The 9,971-nt window shown below is 46.5% G+C and overlaps 1 protein-coding gene across 2 annotated transcripts in view; it reads left to right on the top strand.

Moving 5' to 3' along the window:
• The first annotated feature begins 1,272 nt into the window (after nt 1-1,272).
• Nucleotides 1,273-9,971, top strand: part of WDTC1 (WD and tetratricopeptide repeats 1) — a 60,123-nt gene continuing 51,424 nt past the window's right edge. The window contains exons 1-2 of one of the 2 annotated variants that reach the window (XM_069079076.1): nt 1,273-1,714; nt 4,666-4,726. The gene's annotated coding sequence lies outside the window, so the exon portion shown is untranslated. The remainder of the gene's footprint in view (nt 1,715-4,665; nt 4,727-9,971) is intronic. The other variant, XM_069079077.1, reaches the window with a different exon arrangement.

Genomic DNA, 9,971 nt, shown 5'->3' with positions numbered 1-9,971 from the left:
CTTCCTGAAAGATGATCCCTTCTATCTCATTGTGAGTCACTATCGGTCATTCGGCCCGTGCTCTGAGGTCCGGGCTGGGAGTGGGGGTGGGGACACACACCTTACATCCCTAGGCAGCCCATTCTGCTTCGGGACGGTTCTAATCAGTATTGCCGTCGGTGCAATTTCCATCGTGGCTGCTAATTTTTGCACTTTAGGGCCAAGCAGGACAAACATCTTCTGTCTGGCTTTTAAAGCCTTTCATAACCTGGTCCCTCCCTCCCTTTGCAGTCTTCTTTCTTTTTACACCCTAACCAGGAACAGTGTTCATTGAACAAGACTCCACCTTCCCACTCTAGGCATTTTCACCCATTTGTCCTCCACGCTTGGAACTCTCTTTCCCCCTCTCCGCCTCCTAACTTCTCAAGTTTCCCAGCTAAAATCCCTCTTCTGAAGGAAGCCTTTGCCGCCCCCTTTAATTCTAGTGCCTTCTCTCTGTTGCTGTCTCCCATTTCTCCCGTATCAACCTTGTTTGTTATCCAGATTTTAGCAAGTTGTGTTCTCCCTTTAGACTGTGAACTCAACAACAGAGACTATCTTTTACCTTTATCCCCAGCGCTTAGCACAGTGACACATATGGCGCTTAATAAATGCTTGTTGACTAATTCTTTGAAAAGATTTTCCCTGAAGCTACGGTGGCTCAAAACCCTAGGATTGCGTGGAGCTAGTGAAAGGGACAGACGCAAATAAGGGCAGGTCACTGTGGGCACTTGGAAAACACTCGGGAGGGATGGGGGGCACTTGGTGAATAGCTCTTCTCGAAACTTTGTATCTCTTCCAGCCCGTAGCCCAGAGCTCAGCGCACCACAGGAGCTTAAGAAATGCTGGCTGCGCTAAACCAAACACGTTAGAAGGTTCCGGACCGCGGCGGCGTGAGGGACCCGCTGGGACCTCTCTGGGTGGCGGCGGGGGCAGACCCCTAGGTGTCGCTAACGCAAACGGAGGCGGCAGGGCAGCCCGCGAGAGTCCCGAGAGGAGGCGGAAAAACTACGAGTCCCGGCATGCCCTTCGGGCGCATCCCGCTTCTCCCTCCCCTCCGCCCATACCCCTCAGCGGGCGCCGAAGCCCATTGGCCGCGGCCTGGCGAGGGTCGCTCCCTCCCACTAGCAGGTTAGTGGGCGCCCCCCGGCAGACGTTGACCGGGGCGGGGGGCCTCCGCCATTCTGCAAGCGGCCGCCCGCTGTCGGCGTAGCGTAGGCGCCGGCGGGGAAGCGCAGGGCGGGGGCGCAGACGGCGTGGCGCAGGCGCGCTGCGCGGCTTCGCCCGGGTCCCCAGACAGCTGGCGGAGATAAACAGAGGAGGAGGGAAGGGAAGGGAAGAGAAGGAGACGAGGAGAGGGAGGGGAGTGCGTGTGTGTGAGGGGGTGAGGGCGGGCGGGCTCGCGTGTGTGTGCGCGCGTGTGTGCGTGAGTGTGTGTGAGGGAGACGGACGGTGGGAGTGGGTGCTGGGCCGGGGGCCCGCAGCCCCAGCCGGGCTGGCCGCGGGGAGCATGGGAAGGGCTTAACGCGGCGGACCGGCCGAGCGAGCGAGCCACGGGCGGACGGACGGACGGGACGACGGGCTGCCCGCTGCCGCCGGACGGGGCCGGCCCGGCCGCTGCCCTTCGCCGCGCCGACATGGGCTCCTGAAGTTGCACCGGCCGCTCGCTGCTCTGCTCCGAGACGAGGCCTGACAGGTAAGCTCGGCCCGCTCCCCCGGCCCCGGCCCGGGCCGGACCGAGGGCCTGGGGGAGAGCGGGGGAGAGGAGACTTCCCCCGTCCCCACCGGACACCCCCGGAGTCCGGGCAGAGAGCAAGGGCGGGGGGACTTGGGGGAGCGGAGAGAGCTTGGTAACCAGAGGGAGAACTTTGCGGGGGGGCTGAGGGGGGACCTTAGCAACTAGAAGGGGGGACTTTGGGGAGTAGAGGGGAGACTTCGGGGAAGCAGAGGGGACCCTGGCAACCAGAGAGGAGACTTTGGGGGAGCAGAGAAGCACCCTGGCAGCTGGAGGGGGTACTTTGGGGAAGCAGAGAGCCTGATAACCAGAGGGAAAACTTTGAAGGAGAAAGGAGGATCTTGGCTACTAGACTAGAAGGGAGATTTTGGAGAGAAGAGGGGAGACTTGGGGGGCAGAGGGGATCCTGGCAAACAGAGGGAGGACTTTGGGAGAAGCAGGGGTCCTTGGGACCCAGAATGGGAATTGGAAGAGGAGAAGGGGTCCTTGGGACCCAGAGAGGGAACTTTGGGAGAGGGGAGGAGTCACTGGGACCCAGATGGGAACCGTGGGAAAGAAGAGGGAATTTGGGGAAAGAAGAAATGAACTTTGTGTGTGGAAAAGGGTACGCTAGAACTGAGGACAGGTGTAGGGAGGACATTAGCTCCAAGAAGGGAGGTTTTGAAAGGCGAGCTGGCTTTACCCATGTTAGGCAGCTAATAAAAGTTTATTGACCTGAGAAGGTTGAAGGGGAATTTTTTTTTAAATTACTTTTTCCCTGGGTTAGCTGAATACAGACCTGCACAGGCCCTGGGGATTTGGGGTCCTATGGCTATGGAGTTTTGGAGACTCCCTTTGGGAGACTGGAAGAGACAAGAGCTGAGAGAGTGGTGGAAGTTCCATAATCACGAGACTTTGGGCAGAGTTTTTGTTTGACATCTGATCTGGCACAGAGCTCAGGAAGAGGGGGCAGGTGGAAATGCTGGGAGGGCTGCCACACTGACCTGACCCCTTCTGTTTCCTTTTGTGTGTGTGTATGTGTGTGTGTGTGTGTGTGCTCAAGTTCAAGAGTAGTTCCCCTTAATTGTACTTCTGTGACCCTACAACTAAATTCTGTCCAGGTATGCTCCCAAACAATGCTGGCCAGCAACAGTCATCTTCTATGTGTGAATACATTATTCAGCCATCAGTTAAAATAATATGAGGGACAGTTACTTCACAGAGGGAGAGTCAGCTTATTCCAGTTGGAATGGGCCCCTCTTGCCCATTCCTCTGAATGTACTTGGACATTGCTGATCCGGCCCTTGGTCTATCTTGCAGTTTCACTTATCAAACCTGTACTTGTCTTCTGGCAACTTACAAGCACCTCTGCATGAAAGGTTTAGGGCTTGATTTGGGGGACTCTGATATTTCCTCTAGAATATCTTTGTATTTTTTACCTACTGTGCAATGATTGGGGTGCTGTTCAGTTTTGTTAAAAAAAAAAAAAGAAAGAAAACTTCTTTGTCCATGTCAGGAGTTTGAAATACCCTTGCCTCTTGGAAGTGGTGAATATCTGCACCAGGTGGCAAGTCCAACAGGGTGGAACTGAAGAGATAGATTGGTCTCCCATGTATATAAGGCCTGAAATCTAGAGCAGAGGAAAACATTGACCAGCGATCCCCTCCTTGATCCGTGAAACCATTATAAAAATATCTTGGGGATCCAGATAGTCAAACAGGTAGAACCCAGTAACCCTAACCAAGTGACATCTTTCTTTCCTCTTTTATTACCTCTCTTGGCTGGCTAATCCAATAAATCATTAAGATGATAGGGAAGGAATCTTTGTGACTATATCAAATCCAACTGTGTTATTATCTGTGTGATTCTTAAAAATTACAGTTAGAACCCATCAGGGCTTTGGAGACCCGCTTAGTCCCAACCCACTAATTTTATAGAGGAGCGAAATTCAAGGAGGGGGGAATTTAGGAAAGGAAAGGAAGTTAGGAAAGTCAAGATTGAATCCCCTGGAGCTCCAGATTCCTGATCCAGTCTCTAGTTCCATAACAACAGGCTGCCTGTCATGTTTGAAAGAGTTCAGATTACACCTATAGTTCTCTAAATAGCTAGACTCTTTAATTTACTATGGGTTAACTGGTTCTTGTTGGACTTTACTTAATGTAAATATAGAATATTTGTGAGGAAAAAGTCACTTTTTTTTTGGTGCTGGACACTTTGATTCTGAGGTTCTTTCAGAGTAAGACGTTTCTTTTGACTTCTCTAGGAACAGTAAGGTTAATCTGAGTTCATCTTGAAGCATTATATAGAGCTGAGCCTATAGAAACTTGAATAACCAAAGGACTATGTTTTTACCTTCCCTTGCTGCCATCCTGTGGTCTAATAGCACAGACCTGATTTGGGGCAATCCAGAATAGCATGTTGTGTATCAGTGGGTGGTTTATTGAGTAGCATGGTGCACTTGGAGTCAGGAACCTTGGATTCAAATTCTGCTTCAAGCCCTTATAGCTCTCAGTGATCATGGACAAAGCATCTGGCATCTCCCAGCTTCAGTTTCCTCATATATAAAATTAGGGAGCAGGTACTTGAATTGCCCACTTCCGAGGTTGTTTTGATGAAAGCACTTTTCAAACATTAAAGTATTGCATAAACTCTAGTTAGTGGTAATCTTATTATTGTGTTGATTATAATGACCTGTCAGAGGACATCAGTTTTTATTGCTAGAGGAAACTCTTAGCAGGGGTTCATTAAAAGTTGAATTGCTTTTGGGTAGGGCTGTTTCATACAGAAGCATCTGGGAGTTGTGCTTAAGCTCCTTTGGCTGTTGAGGGTCTGTAGTACTTCGGATGCCCATCTGCAGAAGCATGTCCCAAGCTAAGGATTGGTGTTTAAACTCTAAACATTGTTTTTCCTTTTCTTCTTTCTAAACCTAAAAGTGACTGTTGTGGAATAGAACATTGGAGAACGGGAACATCGCACATCATCAGTGGGGCCCAGGTAGGAAGAGTCTTGATGTCTGACTTTCCTCTAATGTTGACCAATTGAATAGTTTGTCCCCATTCTGTTTTCATTCTCTGCGTTCTCAAATCATCCCTGTTTCTTTAGGCTGTTGCTTTTGATCACTTGAGAGCTCCTGATTAAAATATGTTCTTAATTATCCCACCTTCTTCTGTCTCATCTAGAGGCTTAGGTGCTACTGCTCCCAGTTAACTGGCTACTGCATTTTAAAACTGTTAACAGGACATTTGCTGCCTTTGACTAAGCCATGGGTACTTAAGAATGTCTTGAGGGATGCTAGGTATAAAATGAAGACCCCTTTAAGGCAGACAGGCAGGCTTGGGGAGAAAAGAGCATTTATTGGTTCACTCTGTATGCTGTGGGGAGGTGAGCAGACCAATCCTGATTTGTCCCATGTTCTTGAGTTTCAGAGCCCATTTTGTACTATTAGTAATGGCTGTAAACTCTGCTTTGGGCTTTGTGGCATTAATGACTAATAGCTTAAAAACTTTAGGGCTGAATATAGCCCTAGAACATGTCAAGTAAGTGGGAGTGTCCCAAATGTGTGTAGGAGGACCTAGGGAAAGGGAATACTTCTCTCACAACTCTCTTGGAAGGGCACTTGCAATGGGTTCCCTCTTTAATGTGTCTTTTAAAAAAAAAAAAAGAGCAGAACTTAACAGATTGGTACAGTTTTCCTTGAAAGGGAAGTCAGAGATAATTTGAAGTGCGAATTCTATTTTGGATAATACCTCTGAAATTTAAGAAAAAGTACCTGAGGGTTTGGATTCCCAGGGCTCCCATCAGATGAGGTATCAAGATGAGCTTCTTGTTGTCCCAGGACTGAGGGCCCCTCTTCTGGAGCCCTGGTAGTGCGAAGAGCAAGCACTGAACCATGGTGGAGATGTGTCCGACCCATTCCCCAAGGGAGTGGGAGCCTGGGGACAGGAATGGGCTGCATCAGGACTCTGCTGAGGTCGTTGTCTTCCTTTGCTGGGCTGTCCTTTGTCTTCTGAGTTCATCTAAACCCAGCTTTCTGCTGGGTTGACAGGGAGCTGTTGCTTGTAGCATGTCATTGCACTGCTCTTTTAATTGATGTTGAGCTATTCAGGCTCTGGTAGTACTCTCTTGCTCTGGCAGGGCTGTGCTTGAAACCACTATAAAAGAAGGGGTTTCTATCTGGTCCCCTTGATTTCCCCAAGTCCCCCTGCCATAGTGACTAATGAAATTGTGACTAAGATGAAATTTCAACTCTGGAGCTTCCCAGTCATTTATTTCAAAAGCTTCTATGAGTGGCACCTTAACCAAGATCATTCCAGATCCCACCACAATGTGGGGAAAGATACAAGAGCAGGAAGTCTTAAAATGTGGTGAAAAAAGATAAAGTTATTAAATAAGCATCCGTTTCTATCGCTTCTCTTACCTCAAGGTAGTTAAGGGGTGAAGGAAGCAGGGAGGATGGAGAAACTGCATTGATAATTCAAATTTAAAATGCTGAGATCCTCAGGGGAAAATTCTTACAAAGAAGAGAACATCTTAAAAATTAAATAATCACAAAGAAAATTTCGGGACTGAGACAGCATTGATCAGTTTTTATCAAAAGTTCTTTGGAAAATAAAGTATTTCTTAGAATAGAGGATTCTAAACTAAGGAAAAGCTTACCTAACATCATTGACATAGATGGATTGGTAGCCTTAAAGGTGATATGAAAACTGTATAGATCCTTTGTAGATAAGACAGTGTCATGTAAAATGACGTCTCAAAATTGGAAGGGACCTTCCAGGTCATTTAGTTTAACCTGTACCTGAATAAGAATCATCTCTAAAATAACTTCTCCCCTCCTGGCAGTTATCTAGACTCAGCTTGAAACAGCCTATCATGCTCCACTTTTGGAAAGCTTTAAGTTTTGTAAAGTTCTTCCTTATATCAAATCCAAATTTCCCAGCTTCTTCCCATTGTTTCTCCTTTTGCTGCCTGGAGCCAAGTAGAGCAAATCGATTTTTTCCCCAAATGACAGTCCATCCAGAATACTTTGTAAGACAACTCTCATGTCAACCTTACATATTCTCTTCCCCAGGGTAAACATAATCAGTTTTTTCAACTGTCTTATGGCACAATTTGTAGGCTTCTCACCTCCTAGTTACCCTGTCCAGAGGTTTTTTGTTAAAGTCATTACTAAAATGTGACCTCCAGATGTGGTCTACAAGGGTGAGAAGGCGTTGGTCATAGTGCTTGTAAATACAGCCTAAAATGGCATTAGTGTGTCTGAGCTTGTAGTCTATCAAAACCCCCTCATCTTTTCCTTAGTTGTTCAGTTGTACCTCCCCTGTAGCTTGCCCAGAACTCCTTGGTGGAATTTGATTCCTAGCACAGAAGGTTCAGTTACCTTAGTAGTTATGTGTCACTTAATGTGAAGCATGACTTAAAACTAGATTACAAAATCTTAGTGCTTAGAAGGGAGTGAGGAGATCATGTAGGCTCCTCCTTTGCTTTGCTGATAGAGGAACTGAAGACTGTAGAAGGAAGGTGATGTTAGGCCAAAAGAATAAGGAGGAGATTCTATAAGAAGTCACAGATCCTTAGTGATCAGATGGTCAGCCCTGGGTGTCCAGGTGGAAGGCTTTGTGTTGTACTTGTTAATCATTGTTGAGAGAAAAGTTTGCCCTCAGTCCCATATTTAAGTGTGTTAATTACATTTACTTTCAAGTTGTTGCAGCCTGTCCCAAATTTCTCAATATAAATCCATTTCTTTGAGGTTTGTAAGCTAAAATGTTGGAGAGAGCCTTCTTATAGAAAGTGTTTCGCATATATGAAAACAGGAGTTGATTTAGCTGTTGATTTATCAGTCTGTAATACCTGAGTTTGAGAAACTTAGAAAAAAGAAACTGTTGCTTGGTAGATTTTATGTTGTCCCTGCCCAGGATGAATCTTTCCTTACAGAGAGATTAAATGTGAACTGTTATTATAGTTTCTGGATAGAATGTATCTAGCTTGTTTGTCTTCAGAACTTGAGGATTCCTAAAGGCTTCTCTGAGATTGAACTCAAATAATCCCAGATCTGCCCTTATGTGATCTTGAGAAAGTCATTTCCCCTCTCTGGGCCTCAGCTTCTTTTTTTTTTTTTTTTGGCCTTTTGGAGGGCAATTGGGGTTAAGTAACTTGCCCAAGGTTATACAGCTAGTTTTTTTTGTTAAGTGTCTGAGGCCAGAACCGGGTCAGGAAACTTGGGTCAGGGGCTGGCACTTTACTCACTGCCCCAGGGCCTCAGCTTCTTATCGGCGAAATGGAGATTAGACCAAAATGATCTTTTTGAACTGAGCTTTGTCTTCAGTATATCCTTGTAGGAGTCTGTAAAACAAGCATTTTTGAAGCATCTTATGAGTTGGGCCTTAGGCTGGTGGGGAGTGAGGGAGGATTCTTTGCTTGTGAAACGTAAAAGGGAAAATGCTTCTCACATAAATAATACAAAATAGGCTTCATGTGTCTTGAAAGAAGTACAGAATTCTATATGAGAACCAGAAATAAAGATAATTTCTGACTATTGCATTACTGAAGGTTTCATGGAAAAAGTAGCATCTGAGTTGAGTTGGGTCTTGAAACTTAGGAGAACAACAGGAGATATCATGGAGTTTGGGAAATAGCATTCTAGGCATAGATAATGGTGTAAGAAAAGGCAGGAAATGGAAGGGCCTGCTGGGAATGGCAGCTTCACTCAAGGATCATAGACCAGGTTGGGGGAAAAATGTGTGGGAAGGTGGAGGCTTTGCTCATGGCCGACTGCCTTGGCCGATTTCGTGTGTAGCCAGCTCCTATTGTGTCCGACTTCACAACATCTTTCCTCTTTCTCTTTCCTTCTAAGCACGCAGTCACCACCTTAGTTGAGGCCTTCGTCCCCTCTCATCTTGGACACTTCTAATTGGTCTCTCTGCTTCAAGTTTTTCACTGTTCCAGTCTATCTTCCACATGGCTACCAGAGAGATTTTCCTAAAACACAAGAACTTCTGTGGCTCCATATTATTTCAAGGATCAGATAAAAAATCCTGTTTTGCATTTAGAGTTCTTCACAACCAGACCCCTTCCTACCTTTCCGTTCTCCTGGAACTTGACTCCTCTCAAAAGTATGCTATGATCCAGCTACCATGGCCTCCTTGCTAGTTCCAGCACATGACACTTTGTCGCCTGACTCCATGCCTTTGCATTGACTGGCCCCCATGCCTGAAGCGCACTCCCTCCTCACCTCTGCCTTATAGCTTCCTTAGTTTTCTTTAAACCTCAACTCAATCCCACCTGCTAGCAGGAAAGCAGGCCTTTCCTGGTCTTTCTTTTGCTGATAGGGCCTTCTCTTAGATTACCTTCCATTTATGCAGCATATATCTTACATAGTTATTGGCACGTTGCCTCTTCCATTAGAGTGTAAACTTCTTGAGCACAAATCTCTCCCACTTCTTCCATGGCCTAGAGATCCGGGGAAGCTTAGTGCGATATCTCAGCAAGATTGCTCCAGAAAACTCAGCAGTTACCTTGTTCCTGAAACAGGGATTGAAAACCTTTTTCACTGATTTGGGTGATGGTACAGACTTTTTGCTTTTAGACCAAAACAGTAGATGCTCTTGGACAGCACTTGGCTTCTGCTATCATTCCAGTTATGATTTTCATTTGAAATTTCCCTCCAACCCTAGGAAGTTGGAAGGCCTGGAGCATCTTGGGATGCTTTTTGTTCCTTCCTTTGGTGTGTAGGTGACGGGGAGAGCAGCACTAGACTTGTTAGTGACCTTTTTATCGTCATTGCACAGTGCCTGGCACATGGTGAATTCTTAATAAGTGCATGTTGATTAATTCATGAATCATGGACTCTTAGAACCAGGAAAAGGACCTTAAGAGAGCATCTAGTCCCAACTCCTGAGGCCCAACGGGAAGGGGAATGACTGGCCCAAGGTCATTTCTTCAGTGACAGGAACGTGAAAATGCAGGTGTTCCGATTCCCATCCTTGTGCTCTTTCTCTTACCTCTCAGAGATCTCATTGGCTAACATGCTGTGCCTAGTGCCCTGTGGTGTTTAATGTAGGACTGAGGGAGATCTACATGACACATGGAAAGATGTATGCCTTCTCTATGCCTAACACTGAGAATGAATCTAAATCTAGGTTGTAGGTACATGGGTCCGCCAAATGCTGCTGAGATTTTTACATACACACACACACACACATACTCTCTCTCTCTCTCTCTCTCTCTCTCTCTCTCTCTC

This window comes from Petaurus breviceps, unplaced genomic scaffold (assembly GCF_028583685.1).
Source record: "Petaurus breviceps papuanus isolate PSGF00001 unplaced genomic scaffold, PetGlider_PUasm1.0 91041, whole genome shotgun sequence".
Lineage (NCBI taxonomy): Eukaryota > Metazoa > Chordata > Mammalia > Diprotodontia > Petauridae > Petaurus > Petaurus breviceps.
Note: the sequence above shows the minus strand (reverse complement) of the source record. Positions and strands in the feature narration are given on the sequence as shown.